This window comes from Ixodes scapularis, unplaced genomic scaffold, assembly GCF_016920785.2.
Source record: "Ixodes scapularis isolate PalLabHiFi unplaced genomic scaffold, ASM1692078v2 PGA_scaffold11__112_contigs__length_91849675, whole genome shotgun sequence".
Lineage (NCBI taxonomy): Eukaryota > Metazoa > Arthropoda > Arachnida > Ixodida > Ixodidae > Ixodes > Ixodes scapularis.
This window is the reverse complement of record NW_024609837.1, coordinates 25,224,411-25,242,953: the sequence shown is the minus strand read 5'-3', so window position 1 is coordinate 25,242,953 and position 18,543 is coordinate 25,224,411.

The window sequence follows — 18,543 nt, the reverse complement described above, 5'->3', positions numbered from 1 at the left end:
CCAATAATCGCCTGCTGCGCGCTGCCCATCTTTTCCTACTGGGCGGTTGAACGAGCTCTCGGCGTGCGCAGTAGCTCTCTTTCACAAAATATAAGGTGCGCCGCGCGTGCATACACGACCCAGCATTGCGCCGCATTTTTCGCCCGGGTAATAAGCGCTGCAAAAGTCTGCAACGTGCGCGTTATTTATGACTGCGTACGTTGTGACCGAAACGACCGAAACGACCGCTCTGCGCCGCGCGTACACGCTCCTGCAAACACCAAGGCAAACACTGCAACAAGCGCAGCGGGTCGTCGGAACGGCGACCGCTTCTCCGCCGCCATCAGCTGTTTCAGCGGCGCCTCTATAAAGAAGGGGATGCGCTGCCACTCGCGTAACAGAAAATAGACAGAGCGTTTTCTATAACCTCAAGCTTTATTATTTTTTTCAGTATCGGCTTGCTAAATAAAGTATATATATATATATATATATATATATATATATATATATATATATATATATATATATATATATATATATATATATATATATATAACGGGCATGGTGGCGGGAGGCCGAAGGCGTGGGTATAAAACTGAGAAGAAAAAAACCCTTAGTGAAAAACAGCAACAACGGACGATTTAATCTTCTACGTTTCGGCCGGAGTCCGGCCTTCGTCAGCAAGACGAAGGCCGGACTATATATATATATATATATATATATATATATAGAAATAAAGAAAAACATGCAGTACACCGTCTTAGACGATCACAACTTTAACACTCGACTGCCGATAGCACAAACCTTGCCACACGCTTTTTCTACGATTACACAAGGCGATGTAACCTTAGCAGCGATATAGCAACGTAGAAATATCATCTCGTGATCACATAGATGTTGCGAGCGTTCAGGAATGCTAACACTAATCACTTTTCTCGGGTGATGAAACTGGGTCGAAATTCGCACCTTTCGTATACATGCCTTTAAATACAGTACGCACCAGTTATACCTTGAACTTGAGCAAAAGCACGGAATGCGCGGAATAGAGATTCGGCCGATGTTCGAGGACACAAATGCAAAGAAAGCTCCACTGTAGTGGAAGTAAACAAACAACACGACGGCACAAGCGTTTCCGCTGTCTTGAGGGTGCCGGCAGAACATCGCCGCAGCACGAGTAGGTGGATTCTCCCCTTCTAGGACGTGCTGGGTTATCATCGCTACACACGACGAGAATTCCCAGTCAAGGAAAGCGCTCTACGCGGACGGACGAGCTTCCACCACGCCGACCACGTCGACGATCACCACCGACGCCATACCGTGACCCACATGCAACACGCGCGGCCGAGCTCTCCTCGACCTGTGATTGGTCTGTCGGTGCGGTAACATAGATACAAATAACATAGATACACCGTAACATAGATACAAATAGCGTGTTCTACAGGAAGAAAAAATACCAACACAAAGCATTATCGTCAAGCTTTTCTTTTACCTTCAGAAGCGCCGAACAGCTCCCTTTTTCTCTGAATCTTTCCTAACAAATGAATACTCCATTACGATGTTTGGAGCAGTAGTGGAACCACACTTCTTAAGGCCCGTTCACACTCATGCGACCGAGTACGACTGAGAGAGACGAGATCTCTTACAACTTCTTAAATGTTTCTAGAATGAGGGAACACACTGACATTGTGGCGCCATCTATGCGGTGACCCTAGAACTGCATTTCACAAAAGCGAAGATTTTGCGGGATTTCCGATGTCGAATGTGGGTAATATCCATAGAAAGGCTCGTTTATAACATTGACAAAAGCTTTTCGAGCCAAAAAAGAAAGGATATTGCGCGAGAAATAGAAAAAAAATATGCCGGACCGCCGAGTTTACACTGCTTCCCAATAGATGGCGCCAGTGTGTTCTCTGGTTTAAGAAGTTTTAAGGAACCCAGGTTTAAGAGGTTGCAAGCAGTCGCAAGAGTGTGAACGGGCCTTTATTCGTAGGGTGCACTATGTTCGACCCGGGGGGGGGGGGGGGGGGGGGTGGTCTATGCAAGACAGCGGGACGAGCGGACTGGGACACCGCCGCCTGCTGCGATTGGTCAGCGAAACGCCGCTGACCAATCTCAGCTGGCGGCGATGTCCAGGTCCGTTCGTCCCGGCCGTCTTGCATAGCCCCCCTGACTACAATGCCATTCTATCTATCGCGTAGTATCAGACAACATAAAAGAATTCTGAGCAAAGTGCGATGACAAAACCGGAAGTGATTTTCCCTGAATTCTGTATTAACAAAATCTCTTTGCACTCCGTTCCCCTCTCAACCCGCCCTACCATCTTGGCTTTGTTTCTTGCTCCACCGGGCTCTCTATCAAGCATAAAGCTCCTTATGCAATTAATTTCCCAGCCTCCTAAATACCTATTGTTCAGCGCACAATGTTTCCCCTCGCTCGAGATTAAAGTTCGATCGTGCTTTCAGCTTTCGGCACGGTAACGTTCTGCAGCTTCCCCAGCACCATAATGATCGCTAAGACAAAACGCAATTAAGCGAGAGAACGGCGAAGACGTTCCATGGCGGCTCTTCGCGTACACCGAACCTTTTTATATTTCTCCGCCATAACTTGGAAATACGTGTGTACACAGAACCGAATTACCTCCCAACGGATTCTTCGTCTCGTAAATGAACGTTCCCGGGGGACAAAACTTGGAAGGGCGCTAGATCTATAATCCCCTCGGCGGTTCTGCGAGAGTGGCGCGTTTCGCAAAGGTCGAGTTTGTTCTAGGGATTAGTCCGGCTGTATGGACGGGCGTTAGGCATAGACGACGTGAGGTTAAGTCGTACTTTAGGCTTAGCTCGAGCACTAAGCTAGGCCTAACGTGTCCTCCTCCCGGGCCGCCCTTTACATTGCCATCTCCAGGTTGGGGAAACGAAACGACGTGAGTTTTTGAAGGACGTTCAAGAGAGAGTTTAGCCAACACCACCTATAGAATAATCGGAGCCCGTGCACTAACATTTCGACGTCATTGCAGGGAGATCGAGAGCAGACGCGTGCAGATTAGAGTGCTGCCTCAACGATCGGTTGGCCCTGGTGTCCAGTCAAATACGTCGAAGGACGCCCCATTCGGGCCCAATAGCTGAGTTAGCGTTAGACGATTGCCATGACGTCACGTGCATGTTGAAGAGGCTTTTCACAGGCTTTCATGATACTGCAGCTGGTGGTAGGTTAATACTCAGCAGACTCTCCGCCTCCAGCGTGCACGATGCTCATGTGCATCCAGACGGAAACGGGCAGGCGTAAATATTTGTGTTGTGTGCATGTTTATGCCGCCGGAAGTTGGCCTGCCCTCAACGAGCGATTTGTCTCTAAGCTACAGATGACCAATTCAGCCAGTGCGTTACAACCGCTAGCTTGGGGTCTTTAACGTGCATTGCACAAGTAGTGATGCACGATGCTCATCCAGATCGAAACGGGCAGGGGTGGGAATTGAGCCCAGGATCCCTGGGTTCTGCAGCACGAGCTTTCGGTCCAGCTGCGTGTGCGCTGCGGTGTGCCAACACGATCGGCCACTGATCCGCCATGCGAACGGGTTGGCGTGTATTTGTGCGTACATTAATAAATATATTCGGAGTTTTTTTTTTTTTTTTTTTTTTCACTCCCCATCTTGCGGTGTGCGGCAGCGAGGATATATCACACGACTAATTACTAAGGAGTCACATTTTGCTTTCCAGGATTGTAGATATTGGCCTTCTGCACATTTTTGCATGCCTGTGTACTTCCCTGTGTATGTGGGGGCCCTTAGCAAAAAGAGGCCGTACTTCAAACGAAGTTGAGATATATTTAGTACGAATATTCATTTTGTATTTATTCTGTATTATTTTAGCCGCATTCGAAATACGCGCGTAATGTATTCAAGATACATTATAAATATGAATCAAAAAATATTTTAGGTATACCAAAAATTTTATTCCTTCACACTCAAGATGCCATTTGTAAATAAAAACCGGTTACACAATTTTTTTTTTATTTTCGATTTTGTCAGCAAATGGTGTCCCTGTGGTATTTGAAGGCACTACTAAATAGGGGAGTCGCGAACCGGCCGCGGTTCGAGTTCGACCAGGTTCGACTTTTTCGAACTTTTGGTGGAAATTTCGACGAACCTTCTATTGAGGTTCGACTCGTGTGCGCATGCGCGACAGGCTGGCCAGTTGGCTTCGTATTGGATGATAATGGCTAAGAGATGAATTAAGTGCAGCGCTGATTGGTTATTTCAGTTAATACAGCACAAAACAATTAAGGTATTAACTTCTTCAGTGATTAGAATTGGTTTCTTTAATTGCAACTGTTCATAAATTTAAAGGTAACCCTTCGCATAAAAAAAATTTCTCCAAACTTAGACATGCTTTTATAAAGGTCTGGCCACACTGTCCACAAAGTCGAATCGGTCGAATTTGGTTAAAAGTTCGAAGGTTCGTCGAACCGGTTCGACCCAGTCGAACCCCGGAAGTTCGATCAAAATTTCTGGTTCGACAAAAGTTCGCGACACCCCTACTACTAAATACATCTCACAAAGCCACATTAGAAACGAACACAAACACAAACACCATGACGCACTGAGGAGCTCACTTTTTTTTTTTTTTTTTTCTTTATTGCCGTTTTTACAAGTCACTCACTGCGTACATGTCTGAGGTAGTAAAACAGCAGAAATGACAGTGTTACTTTCTACCAGCCGGCCTTTGGGCTAGTAGAATAAATTAAAATGATTTCAAATGCCTAACGGTTTCCGCACATTGAATCCAATCTGGCACGCAGCTCTGTGCCTTGTGTACTTCTACAATCAAGGCAAGACTCTCGCCGAAATATTCCCGAGCCTCACGCGCGTCGATATCGGCATGGCGCGTAGCCATCCGAGACCGCCAAATACTATGCAGGCCCAGTAACATAATCATATCAAAGGGCACGCCGTCCTCGTTTTCAACTGGAAGGTATCTAATTCCCTGCATGTCTAACGGAAAATCCTTCTTCAGGGTGCGTTGGAGGACATCCCAGAAGAAGAGCACTGAGGAGCTCACTCACAGTCCCGTTGACTGCTCTAGAGCCTTATCTAGCCTACATATTGAAGGTAATAATTTTTTCGGTGACCACCTCTGCGCTTATTAAGGTTACAAGTATTCGATCTTCTCCTCGGGAGCCTGTCAAGGGGGAAACAGTGTTTTGAAGTTCGTGGACGATATCTCTTACTAAAAGGCATTGGTACAACTAATAAAAATTCGGCACAGTCCCTAAAACAATATCCACACAAACGACTCATAAAATACATGTCATTGCTTCTCTGCGTAGCACCACTCAGGGCGAAGCGAATCAAGGCAGTTTCTTCACTTTAAAATACTGTAAACGACTTTATTTTCGTGAGGACCTAATTCTCGCAAAGTTGGCGAATCGCCTACAATTCCGAAAGTAGGTCCCGTGAACAATTCCGGCAAAATGTAAAAACATTAAAATCTATATTGCGATCCCAGCGCGTCGCGAAAATTAGAATTTGCGAATTATTCCAAAACTCCAACTTTGACCTAAATCGCGAAATATTGAGCCCGCGAAAAATAAATATTTTACAGTAGTTGTTTTGCCTTTCCTTTTTAGTACTTGACTATTTAATATGGTAGTTAATGCATGTCACTGTATTAAAGTCACTATTCACATCACGTACAATGGTGAGTATATACACGTTCAGTGAACTAACATTGTGCTAACAAAACCACGCCAAACGTCTCTGTTCACAGCACCTGCTGAAGCTTTCCAGCATCAGCAAATGTTGTGGTTGTAGTTCCCAAACCCCGTTTGTGATTGGTGTGCAAGGAACTGATCAGGTGTGTTCTTGATAGAAAAAAGAAAACAATAACATAAACTGGGCTGATTTATCAGTGCGATGCTGCGCAATTCAATTGCCAAACTAATCAAATGTATTTAGGCGCTTCAGTGTACTCCATATCTGCTTGAAGTGAACTTCAGAAGGGGAGCTTTTAAATATCTTGGTAGTTTAAGTCAAACTACCAAAGTATTGCAGTCAAAAGGTACTTAGAGTATAACACAACAGTATTTACGATTTTCAGGTATTTTAAGAGTATTCTGCACGTATTCTTGATTGCTCCATTTTTTTAGGGTTGGAGTATATTTTGCATGAATTAAATAAATATTTCAAGAAATATATGTGAAAGGTATTTTGTGCCTATTAATTTAGTATTTACATATTTCACAACGCATGAAGGGAACTTCAAATGTAGTTTAAGTAAAGGTATTTTAAAATGATTTTTAGAACTATATCTTAGTACTAAGTAACAAAAAAAGAAGTTTATATTTTCGGTATATTTTTCGTGTACTTATAATTATGAATTGTATTTCAAATACACTCAAATTAGAATGTGGTATATTTCAAACGTATTAGTTTTCGCTAAGGGGGGGGGGGGGGGGGGGGGGGGGGGGAGGGGAGGGGTGTGCGTTCGCGAGTGTGTGTGGGCGTGCGTATATGTCACTGTAAGTATGCGTGTTATGCTTCCCAGGATGTCATGATCGTTTTGTGGCGCGTTTTCTGGACATGTTTCTAAAAAAAAAAAAAAAAAAAAATGGCTCAGCTTGCTTGAAGAATTTGAATTTTTGATGCGCTGGATATTCCGACGGAATTCACCCAGCGTTCCATTTGTGTTTGCATCGTGCAGATGCCTCGCCTACGTTATGAAACATTCACGCTGTGGACGTCCGCGTAGCATACACTTCATGTTGTTTCGAATACTGGCGTTCTTAAAAATTCTGAGAACAAAAGATCTGGGGGTTCACGTTCCGAACGACGGCATAAATGATTGACCATAACTGCGTTGGCGGGGCTTGATATAGAGTCAAGACTTGGGTTTATTCGGAGAAAAGGGCAATGGATCGGGGCCTCTGAAGTCAGAAAAAAGGCTTGACGATAACGTTTTATGTTTCTTTTTCGAACACAATTCACAGCCTGCACGTCCAACGTGGTTTACGAGATACCACTAACATGCGGGCGCGTTTACATAAAACACACGGGGCGATGCTTCAATGAAAGGGCACGTGTGCATCGACTTGCGGTTCGTAATAAGTCGGAAAAGGGGGAGGGGGGGATCTTGCGGTTCACTGCATGCGTTGCGGGTTCGAACCGCATTTAGAACTAACAAAGTTTATCAAGGAATTAACAAAGTTTATTAAGGCTGAAAGAGAAAGCTTGAGGCGTTGTTTTTTATCAGAGCTTCGGGTGACAACTGCGTCAGCACGCCATCCTATTGCCTTTAGTTACAGAGAGGTTTCTTTTTCTGGACGCTTTCGTCTAGCGGTGTATGTCACTTAGGATTTGGACTCGTGTGTAGAATTGTGTTGACAACTGCGTCAGCACGCCATCATATTGCCTTTAGTTACAGAGAGGTTTCTTTTTCTGGACGCTTTCGTCTAGCGGTGTATGACATTTAGAATTTGGACACGTGTGTAGAATTGTGTCGTTTGTAGTCTTTTTTTTAAAATCTGAATCGGAGACGCGAGTGGCAACTATGTTCACACATGTGCGCGCTAGTTTGACTTACTGGGAAGAAATACCAGTTGCAAGTTAGCGCCCGTCTGTGTCATGTGTGTTTGCTTTTTCGCCCTTGTCTAGTTTTGCGCTTTGAACCTTTTAGGCGAATGTGATATAGAGCTCCGAACAAGTAAAAGGGGACCCGAGAGGGCATGGTTTCGATATGAACCTCTGCACTCTAATAAAAAAAAAAAAAAAAAAATCTGGAACGTCAACTTCAACGTATTTGGGAGAGCCAGTCGCTGTAAGGCATGGAAAGAACTCGGCGAATTACGTAACTAAACATATGTGTAGGCATACCAAAACACGTCTGCTTTGTAACACTGAGTGGGACGTTTTACCGTTCTCAGTGCCCACAACGAACTGTATTTTCTTTGTCTAAGTGTGGTTGACATATGCGTCTCCACAGGAGAGGAGGCAAGCTTTCATAGCGTTTATAAATAAGTAAGCAATTTATACAGCTCCCCCCCCCCCCGCCCCCCCGCCCCCCTCCGTTTCCTCCATTTATGCATTGAAATAGGTATTCTTCTTCATCATCTTCTTTTCCTCCTCCTCTTTCCCTCAGCCTCGTCACAGCGCAATCTTAGCTGAGATAAGTCGGTGACCGTCGATGATAACAACAAGAGATGAGGACCTCACTATCTAATAATGCCAAGGAAGGCCGACTCACGCGATATGCCCCCTCTTTTTATTTATACTTGCCACGATCAATCGGAACGAAGGAACGCCGTTTAAATGGAAGTTCTTTTTTTTTTTTGTTCATTTTAATGGACACATAGCTTTCCATATCCTAGCACCATAACAGCCTTCGCTGTAAAAAACCTAATACTTTAGAATGCGTTGCTTATAAACTACAGAGATAAAGAAAAAAAATCTGGCGACCCAATGTTTTTAATATATTTTTTATTTTATTTTTCTAGTTTAGACAATGCGAACATAGAGCCCAATATTCTGAGCAGGTAGCTCAAACGCCAAAACCAACGAAGCGTTTCAAAACGTTTGAAAAGACTTAGCTCGTTCTACGAATGCCCGTTAAATTCCTCTAGGATACAGAAAAGAGAGGAGAGGTTTAGCATCGTATGCATTTTTTTTTGTCAATACTCAATATGCAAGTACAGGGATAAAAGAGACCGGCGAAACCACCGGACGTACTTTCGAAGAGCTCGTCTTAATCGTCTTAATCCGTTGGCCGTATTGCTGGTCATTTTGCTCATTGTCGGGAAAAAGCACATGTGAGCCTTCCGTTGCTCCTCGGCGCAGTTTGTCCAACATCCCGGCGCACAACACTCGTAATACATCTACCTTCACACTCGCACACACCAAAACATACTGTAAAGATTCTTCTCGCCGAAAAACGCAGTGAAAAAAAAAAAAAAAAGCTCGTGTTTCGTCTTTGCGTTTTTAGCTACCTTCTGCGTCGCACACCCAGCGTCTCTCTTCTCGTCAATTGCTAACTGCCTGGCATCTGATAAAGTTGCGTCGTCATGTCACGGGTTTTTAGATGCGGAGCATCTCTTGCTCGGGTCTATGTCCCGCGGCGTCGTAGTCCGCACCCACACTACGCATGCGCAACTCTCCTCCTTCCCTCTCTCCAACAGCTGCGCGTTACTCTCTCCGCTCTCTCTCTCTACCAGCTGCGTGCACTTCGCGTGCGTTCGCTTCTACTCACACCGCGCGGTCATGCGCAACTCTCCTCCTCCAGTCTCCTCTCCTTCAAGTGTGAATATAAGCAGCGGTAGCGCGCTGCGCGCGTTCAGTTCACAGTTGTTGACTCCACTTCACTCCGTTCTTCCGATGAAGTGTGATGGAAGCAACAGTCCCGTCAGACAGACGTCTGTCTGGTTGGGAAGTGATAATAAAAAAAAAATTTGACTCCAACCAAAAATTAAACTGGGACCCAACGTTTCAAAAAAAGTTCGGTGTCTTCTTCAGGGACGATTGATCTTAGTGGGTTGGCGCAAGCAAGCGTCAGCACCACCCCACAAACTAACAGCAACGCTACGTCCACTGAAGACAAAGCTGCACAGCGAAGGGCACGCGACGCTGAGCGCAAACGCTTGAAGCGAGCGGCAGACCCTGAACTACGGCAACGAGAAGCGGCGTCCATTCGTTAGCGTCGAGCGGCGGATGCTGAACTACGACAACGTGAAGCAGCGGCAGTTCGAAAACGTCGAGCAGCACAACCTGAGGTTCGGGACCGTGAAGTTCAACGTAAACGTACGAAGCGAGTGGCGGAACCCGACCTTCGAGAACGGGAAGCCGCGTTGATTCGTGAACGTCGAGCAGCAGAACCTGAGGTTCGGGACCGTGAAGTTCAACAACGTTACTAACACCGTTAATAGGGAGTTTTAGAATAACGCACGCTAAAGCTTTGCGTACGCAAAGAATAGCGTCGTAGCCACTGCGCATGCTCCGAACGCAAACCACGTTTTGCGCTTTGCGTGCGCAAATTTAGCGTGCGCTATTTCTCGGAAATAGCGTGCGTACGCAAAGTCTTTGCGCTTCTCCAAGCAGGATTCGTGATGAGAAGTTGGCTAAAGCCAAGACGAGCACAGTTTAAAAAAAAATGTCGGCTTCCAGGATTATGTCGGCGGCTGCTTTGGCGGCGTCGTGAGTGCGACGTCGGCGGCATCCTCGCGACTGCGATTTTCAATACGGGACGACATTGCACTCGGTTTGGCAACGATCACCGGCAACTTGATGCTTGTGACGCGCGAACATTTCTCGGGGAAGGTCCGATGTGCGAAGGTCAGTACACGAGACCTCTCTAGCCAAGGCGACGCAAGCGGACACGACCGGTCAACCGCTCGCGTCGCATTCTCATGTTTAAACAAATCCATAATGGTACTCTGGACCAAAAACACTTGTTTTTTTCTAAAGTTACAGCATTTCGTGTGCAAAATAAAAATTGTGACTGTATCACTGGTGGCGTCGCAAGCGCGAGATGCTTGGGCTTTTGCGTCGCGACGGAGAAACGCTATTCTAAAATTCTCTCGCGTCGCGCGCGCTAATACAAGCGCTAACTTTAGCGCTAGCGTGCGCTAAAATTGCGTACGTTATTCTAAAACTCCCTAATAACGATCTGCGATGCTCCGCATCACCCCATGGTTCCCCTCGGGAAGATGGTGTAAATTTTTTTTTCTTTTACTTTTGTTTATAGTCGTTACAACCAACTCCCATACGCGCTGCTTCGAAAGAACAAAACGGAGGTGACTACGCACAAAAAAAAAAACGAACGAAAAAAATAAAACGTAGAGGTCCCAATAACGTTCCAAGGCCAAAAACGATGTGTCACTCATAGCCTTTGTAGTGCAAAGGAAACATCCATCCGTTTTTTTTTTTTTTTTAGCAGTGTTTAAGTTAGGTATGAAGCAGCGCTATTTGGTTCGTGCGAAATGAGCGCCGAAGGAACAAGGACCAAAAGTAGAATAACAACGACACAGGGCGCCATTCTACTCTTGGTCCTTGTTCCTTCGGTGCTTATTTCCCATGATTTACCAACTGGCCTATCTAAGCATGTATTGTATTTGATTCGCACACCCCTCGTTGGCACACCCCTAGGATGGATGGATGCAGTGGCGTACCAACTGGCTTTCGGGTGGGGGGTGGAAACCAGACCCCCCCTTCCCCCTTCCCCTCCCGCCAGGGCCGGGGGGCGAGGCCCTTGGTGCCCCTTCGGCGCCGCCGGTCAGTGTTTGCCCTGCCCAGTGGCGGCTGTTTCAGGGGGGCAAAACACATGCCTTGCCCCCCCACTCTGAGAACTGGGGAGCAAGTGCCCCCAGTTCCCAGTTCACAGTTCCCAGTTCTCTAAGAATGCATCGCTTTTTCCGTATAGAAATGCGTTACCGGAAGTTAAATTACGACTGTTTGGTGTCTGCTTCGATTTGCAACAGCACACTAGCGGCAGCTGAACCCCTGGCGTACATCGTATTAACTATGTGGTTCACGCATCCCCCCGCCCCCCCTCCCCCCTCCTCTCCTCCTCCTCCTCCTCCCCCCCCCCCCCCCCCCCCCCCCACGGTGAGTGAACGCGACGCCGACACCGAGCGACTTTGCCGTGACGTGTCGCTGCTATCGCTGCGCGACTCTACCGTGGCGCTGAGTCCTGACAGTGTTGGCCGTACACCGCATTACAAGCAACAGCGTTACTGGTACCACATTACATTTTTCGGTCACGTAAAATAACGTACTGGTTAAACTTTCAAGACAGTAACGGGTAACGCACTTACGTTACTTATTTTAAGTAACGGGTAATGTAAATATACGTTACTCGTTACAAATTTTTCAACCAACCTAAAAAAAAGTACAATTCTTTTTTTTGTGCTTCTAAACTTGTTTTTATTTCATGTCCAGACGCAGCCGACGGTATACATGCTGATGGGACGGATCACACAACAACAACATGGCACCATTTTGTCGTTCGGCATGTCCCATTAGCTCGTAGTGCCGACTGCGTCTGGACCGAAGCTGGAACGAAGTATAGGCACCGAGTCATGAAGTATTGCCCTCATTCCATGTACCTTAAAACTATTGCCTGTATTTTAGGCATAAGGTCCTACTTTTAGGAAAACCCCGTCGTTCACGCCTTTTGTTCCAGTGTCGAAAAACGCTGTCGGCAAAAAACAACAACAACAACAACAACAACAACAACAAACGCTGTTACCGTCAATGTATAAATAGAAAATAAAGCAAAAGTGACATGCGGTATTTTTTATCGGCAACGGTAGGGATACCGCGTTCCTTTTATTTTGAGGTAGCGTAGATTCGTAACGCGTTCCTTTATTTTACGAAGAACGAATAGCGTATTTCGTTACTTCTTTTTTTTTTTCGGTAACGCTTACTACACTGATTCTGTAGATTAAGACAGGACTGCGCAACTTTTATTTTTTATTTTTTTCCCCCATGTCTCGGCCGTTTCTCTTCGTTTATCGAAATAATAACCTCTCTCTCTCAAGAAAAGAAAAAAAAAATAAATAAAAGCAGGGCCGCTTCTTTTTCTTACCTTGCTCCGTTTCGATTTTTGAATTAATGCGAAGTGCATACCACACTATACAAAATGTCAAACTCGCAAAACACAAAAGCGCGATGAACGCGAAAAAATAAACAGAAAAGATATAAAGGTTTTGACGGTTTTGCAGCGCGTCGTCTGCTCCCATGCAAATTTTATGACATTACTCTGGGGACAATGCGGCGAAGCGGGGGCTTCTGTTTATTCTCTTACTCGGTTTGTGTGCCGTTCCGTTTCGTTTAGATTCTATGTTAAAAGCGTTGCCTCCTGCATTCTGAAACGACCCCAAAAGACATTTTCTGCTTCGAAAATGTTCCTTCGATTATGCAGGCCGTCATCCAAACCGTCTCCGCCATCACCAAAATAACTGTCGGGCACTTTTAACGCGACACACATCCCCACATATAAAAAGGCTGGTTCAGGTTACGATCACAACGGTCGGTGACCGGTTTTGAACGCAATTCCAAAAATAAATTTAGAATAAAACTGTGGTCAAACGAAGATTAAAAGAAAACCGATAGAACTCACTGACGAGCAATCCAACAATGGCTAACAATGGCTTTCGCTCGCTCGCGTGCTTGTATTTTTTTAATATGTATTTTAGTATGTATAGTTCAACACGTTCAACATCCGTGCACGAATTTTGCCTATGGTGCCTGTAACGCGTCCGGGACTGGTGTGTTTACCCCGTCCAAAAAAGTGGTCCATCAATTTTCGCCTGGTAGCGTCACCGAAGTGTCATGCTGTCAACAGTCACGACCCTGGTGGCGTCCCAACAGCTGCGGTGGATGAGTCGAACACCTGTTCTGCTGCAGGTCGCTCTCCAGTGTGGCAGCTCACTGAAGCTTCGGAAGCCAGAGGTTGGGACGCCGCGACGACAGCGACATCTCGCGTTCACTCTTGATTTTACGCCAGCACTTCTACGACCACCGCCAGGATCGCGACGACCGACAGCTTGACGCTCCGGTTTCTTTGACGTCATTTGTTGGCGCCTCAAAAGCACTTTCGATGCAGGGGCTGGATAGGACGCTAAACACACTAGTCGGAGGCGCGCTTCAGGGACCGTAATCGTGCCACATCACAAAACAAAACAAAAAAAGTTGTTTATAAGCGCGGCAATAAAAAGACACCATTATGAAGATTTTGATGATGATGATGATGGCGTTCACACGCGCACAAGCGTTGCATAGACGAACTAATGTCCGTCGTGTCACATTCACGCAAGCACGGCGGGCTCATGCACACGCTCACATACAGGGTGTAGGGATGCCGCGAACGTTTTTTCTAACCCAAGTTTCGATGATCGAATCAAGCGGTCGAAAGATTCGAAAGATTTCGAACTTTCGACCTTTTGATATTGAAAAATTTGACGGAAGTCGAATTTTCGAACTTGTTAAACTGAGAAGTTTGACGCTTTTCGAAATTTCGACCTTTGCACGTTCAGAAATGCAATGTTTTTCGAACCTTCGAACTAACTGCGCAGAACAAAAATCGACTCTTTTCGAACTTTTGAACTTATTACGCTGCAAACTGCGATGCTTGTCAAAGTTTCGAACTTGACAGACTAACAAATTCCAAGTTTTTTGAACTTTCTAACTTCCTACGCTAAGAAATTTGATAACTTTCGAACTGATTTATCTAGAGAATTTGAAAATTTTCGAACTTTTGAACCCTGAAAGGTAAAATTGCGACGAACTTCTAACTTTTAGGCTGAAAGTCAAAGTTCATCGAACTTCGAAAGACCGGTGGGCGATTTCATTTGGATTCAACCAGTGAGGTACATTCCTCTTTGTTTTTTTCGAATTTTTACATGCGGTGTCGCATTCTTGCGAAAGACAATGCCTTTTATTTCAATTTTCTGGTATACTTAATTTTGAAGAAATAAATTCCTGAAGGAGCGAGGAAAGACGACGGGTTTTTGACGATTGTCGTTTGTGCCATATTTGAAGCACGCTATAACCGAAGCTATTTATGGTAGAGATGTTGAACTTTTTAAGAATAATCTATGTCTAGCCTAGGTAAGTGTCGTTTTAAGATATGATTATTGTTATTCAAGATGAGTTTCAAAGAAATGTCCAAACATGTACCTACATGCAATTATGCCCCAATCTTGGTATTTATTTTCGTCTAAGTTGTTTGAGTTATTGCATTTAAATTAACACCACAGACAGTACATATCATTGCCATCTGCAGAATACAAAATAATGTATTTATTGTTTTTTTCTTCAGGTTAAGGAATAAATCAACTCATGGGAGAAGATTTCTAATATTGTTCAAGTTCAGCACGTCATTAAAAAGAAAAAAAAAACTTTTTTGTTTTTGTTTTACGTTCCTGGGACGTGTTTCTTTTAGCCTGCACACATTTTGGTAGGAGAAGTTTTGTTTCGAAGTTCTGAGCCTCTGAATATGCAAGAATACAAAACTTCCGGCGCGTTCTTGATTTTTTTTTTTCTCCAGCTTTTTACCTTCGCATTTATTGTTATGTTTATTTATTTACTTTTTTACCAATGGCACAGCTATTTAGGTCGAAAAGACATGGCTTTGAACTTCCGAACCACTAAGCATGGGACGAGTAGTGCCTTCTGACAACGAGTTTCAAACAATAACCATCTACGCGATCTTGTATGCAGTGTAGCGAGACAGTAGCTATACGTATGCATAAATAATTTCAGATTAAAATAAGCTCGACCACGCCCTATTTCCCCGTATTGTTTTCTTTAAAATTCGAAATATCAGGGGGCGGGGGGAGGGAGGGAGACTGCAACCATGAGAAACGGCTTCTAATGACTGGGATACACGTGGAGAAATCGAACGGAAAATTAGATTCGCTAACATTATTTCAAGCCACAAAAAAAAAATAAATACAAACCTGGACACGGGGGCGTTTATGTACTAAAATAGCAAATATGCTACTAAAAAAAAAAAAAAAAAAAAAAACCTTTGTGATTTTTGGCATTTTTTAAAATTTCCCCTCTTTCTTTATAGCGTGAAACGGTTTCCTGGCGTTCCGATTTTTGTGAGCCTCTCGCTTGTTTTTTTTTTTTTTGCACACGTGTAAAGCGAGAAAAAACGCTGTAGACTCAGTGAATGGGTTTTGAACCATGCTGCATCCATGTGAAATCACTAAGTCATCACTTCATGTGGAAGACAGGGCTGGGTAATAATGCGATACATCGCAGGAATACTGATAGTATCTTAGAAATACCTCTGAGTCCCAGCATTTTTATATCGAGACACATCTAAAAAAAAAAAAAAGAACGCAGACAAAGAAGTTTTTATCTTAGAGAAAAGCTTGCGATACTCTACAAGGCTTCGGTATATCGCTACATATTTGGCCAAGTAATGTATAGGTACAATGTCTCGGAGACCACACAAAGTGTAATTATTAATAATTAATTAATTAAGCACACCAGTCAATCGATAAATTGAACAGACAATCAAAATATCGATCAGTCAATCAATATATCGACCAATCATTCAGTCAAACGACCAACCAATCAAAGAGTCAACCAACCTAGATGTAAAAAATAAATAAATAAATAAACTCAATGCCCATTGATTTAGTATAATAGTGCTTCAATAACGTCTTACTCGCACGCAAAGCACAAATACAGACATACGTGGGCACAAAAACCGAAACAAAATGAAACGGAACAAACTCCAACCCACACACAATGGCTAGCGCAGTGATTCGGGCCCACGCCAAATGAGGAAGGAATATCGAAATTCCGAGGAGGCTTCGTCACGTTTTTTCTGAAAGACGAAACGACCCACGATTCCAAATTTCTCGCTCTGGGCTTTTCTTCAATTATTACTTCGTGTGTGTGTGTGTGTTTTATTTCAAGGATTCAAACTTATTGGACACGCACGCGACATCAAAGAAAGGTCAAGAGGAAGATACGAAATACACAAAGAATAAAGTAATAAGAAAAAAGGCAGCGAAGTGGACAATTCGATCTCGAGAGGTTGTCTGCCCCCGTTGTGAAGGGGCCTCCAATAGCTTACCTATCTAACCGTCTACGTTTTTTGTTTTGTTTGATCCTTTCAACCTTTCATTCCACTTGCGAGCGTATTTTGCCTTTGAGCATGTTAGGCTACGCGACACAGAGCATACAGGCGGGGCTGTGTGGTGACACGTTGGATAAATCGAAAGAACTGCTGAGACGGCTGGTCGGGCAGCAAAGGGTCGACGGCGTCGACGGTATGCCGACCAGTAACTTACTCTATTTTATTTATTTTTTTAGATATTTTTATTAGATTTTGCAGCGTCTAATCCCTTTAGACCATCTTTTGAGTCCGCGCTCCTTTATATTAATTTTCGTCACTCGTCTTCAAGATGAAACGTTAATAAAAAATAAATGAGATATTGAATCCTCTTCACCATCTTCTGACAAAAAAAAAGAAAAAAAGAAAGTGAATTTTTTTTTTTACGTACAAAGAACGAACACACGAATCGCAGAAGCAGGTAAAGAAATACTAAACGGGAAAACGGGAAAAACAAAACAAAAAAACGACACTTTTTTTTTGTTGCATTTATGCCGTCTGCTCGAGTCTGTGAAACGGAACTAAGAACAGTCGACGACGCAAAGAACAAATGGTCACAAATCCATGGTCTATGGTACAGGAATCCATGGTACACGAATATTTTTCGTGCGCAGCAGATATTGCGTATCTCAGAGGTGGAGAAAAAACATACAGACACACACACACAAACACAGAAAAGACGGAATTGGGGTTTCTCGTTTTTTCCGTGTTCCTCTGCTCAATAACAAACGACGAAATAAAAAAATAAATAAATAAAAGAAGCAGAACATGGGGGTTGTAAATCAAGGCCTCAGCTATTTTTACGCTCCGAATAAAATGCAGTTTCACACCCATCCCGACACCTCGCTCTCTAGAAAGAAAAAAGAAAAAAGACGAGCAGGCAGAATCAGTGCGCAACACCAGGAAAGAGAGATCCTGAGAACGATAAAAAGAAATAGACCAAAATCGAAGTAGGAGGTTAGCAGCGAACGCACCAGCGGGTTCCGCTGCTCGTATAAGTAATGCGACCCCCGAAAGCCAGTCTCAGCCTCGCTGCAATTTAATTAGAGAGCGCAGGAAGCAGTCGCGACCTCGTCGGCCACACTGGTCTCGCGCAATCGAACCCGAACGAGATCCGTTCGAGAAGAGGGGGACACATGTCACGGGTCCTGCTCTTGCTTCCCCTTCCACGAGACACGCACATATACAACACACACACATACATGGACACAGACACACGCTCGCAAGTGTGCGGACACACAAACAGACACACAGACAGAGAAACACTTCTTATACACACATGCATTTTTTCACACACACGCACACAAAGACACACGTATACGCACACATTTTCACACACGAACTTTTCCCAACACACAGGCACACACACACATGCAGAAACACATAAAAACACGCGCACGCGTACCTCTTTTTTCCCGTCCGTTGGTCGGTTCGTCGGGTTTTTGTCCGAGGGGAATCACGTAAATTTGGGCGCTGGGTGGGGTTGCGAAACTTCGGCTAAGAGTTTCTTCGGCTTGCGGGCTACGAACTCGGCCTAGAGCGATATATACCTAACCTGCAATCTGGAATGCTGCAAGCTATTTTTGTGCTTGTTTTAGATTCGTGAATACGCCCGTTAACCTTTCTCTATTTAGGTGTCGTGCACTTGCCTTTATATTGTCTGTTTGTAACGATGTATGCTTTTGGCGAAATCATCTCGTTGACTCCGCGGTATTTGAAAAGAGAAGAAGTGCAACAAAGAGGTTTGCTAGGCATATATTCTTGTAAGCTACTTTGCACTGAGTAAAAAAAAAAAAAAAAAAGGAAAAAGCTAAGTTAAAAATTGGCAGTAAAATGCGTACAACAGGGTACGCAGGGTACGCACCGCTTGGATGGATGTTACAGACACTGAAGGAGGCCTTTCGTTGTCCAAATTCAGAAAATAAAGTTGCTTATCCCAATATACGTG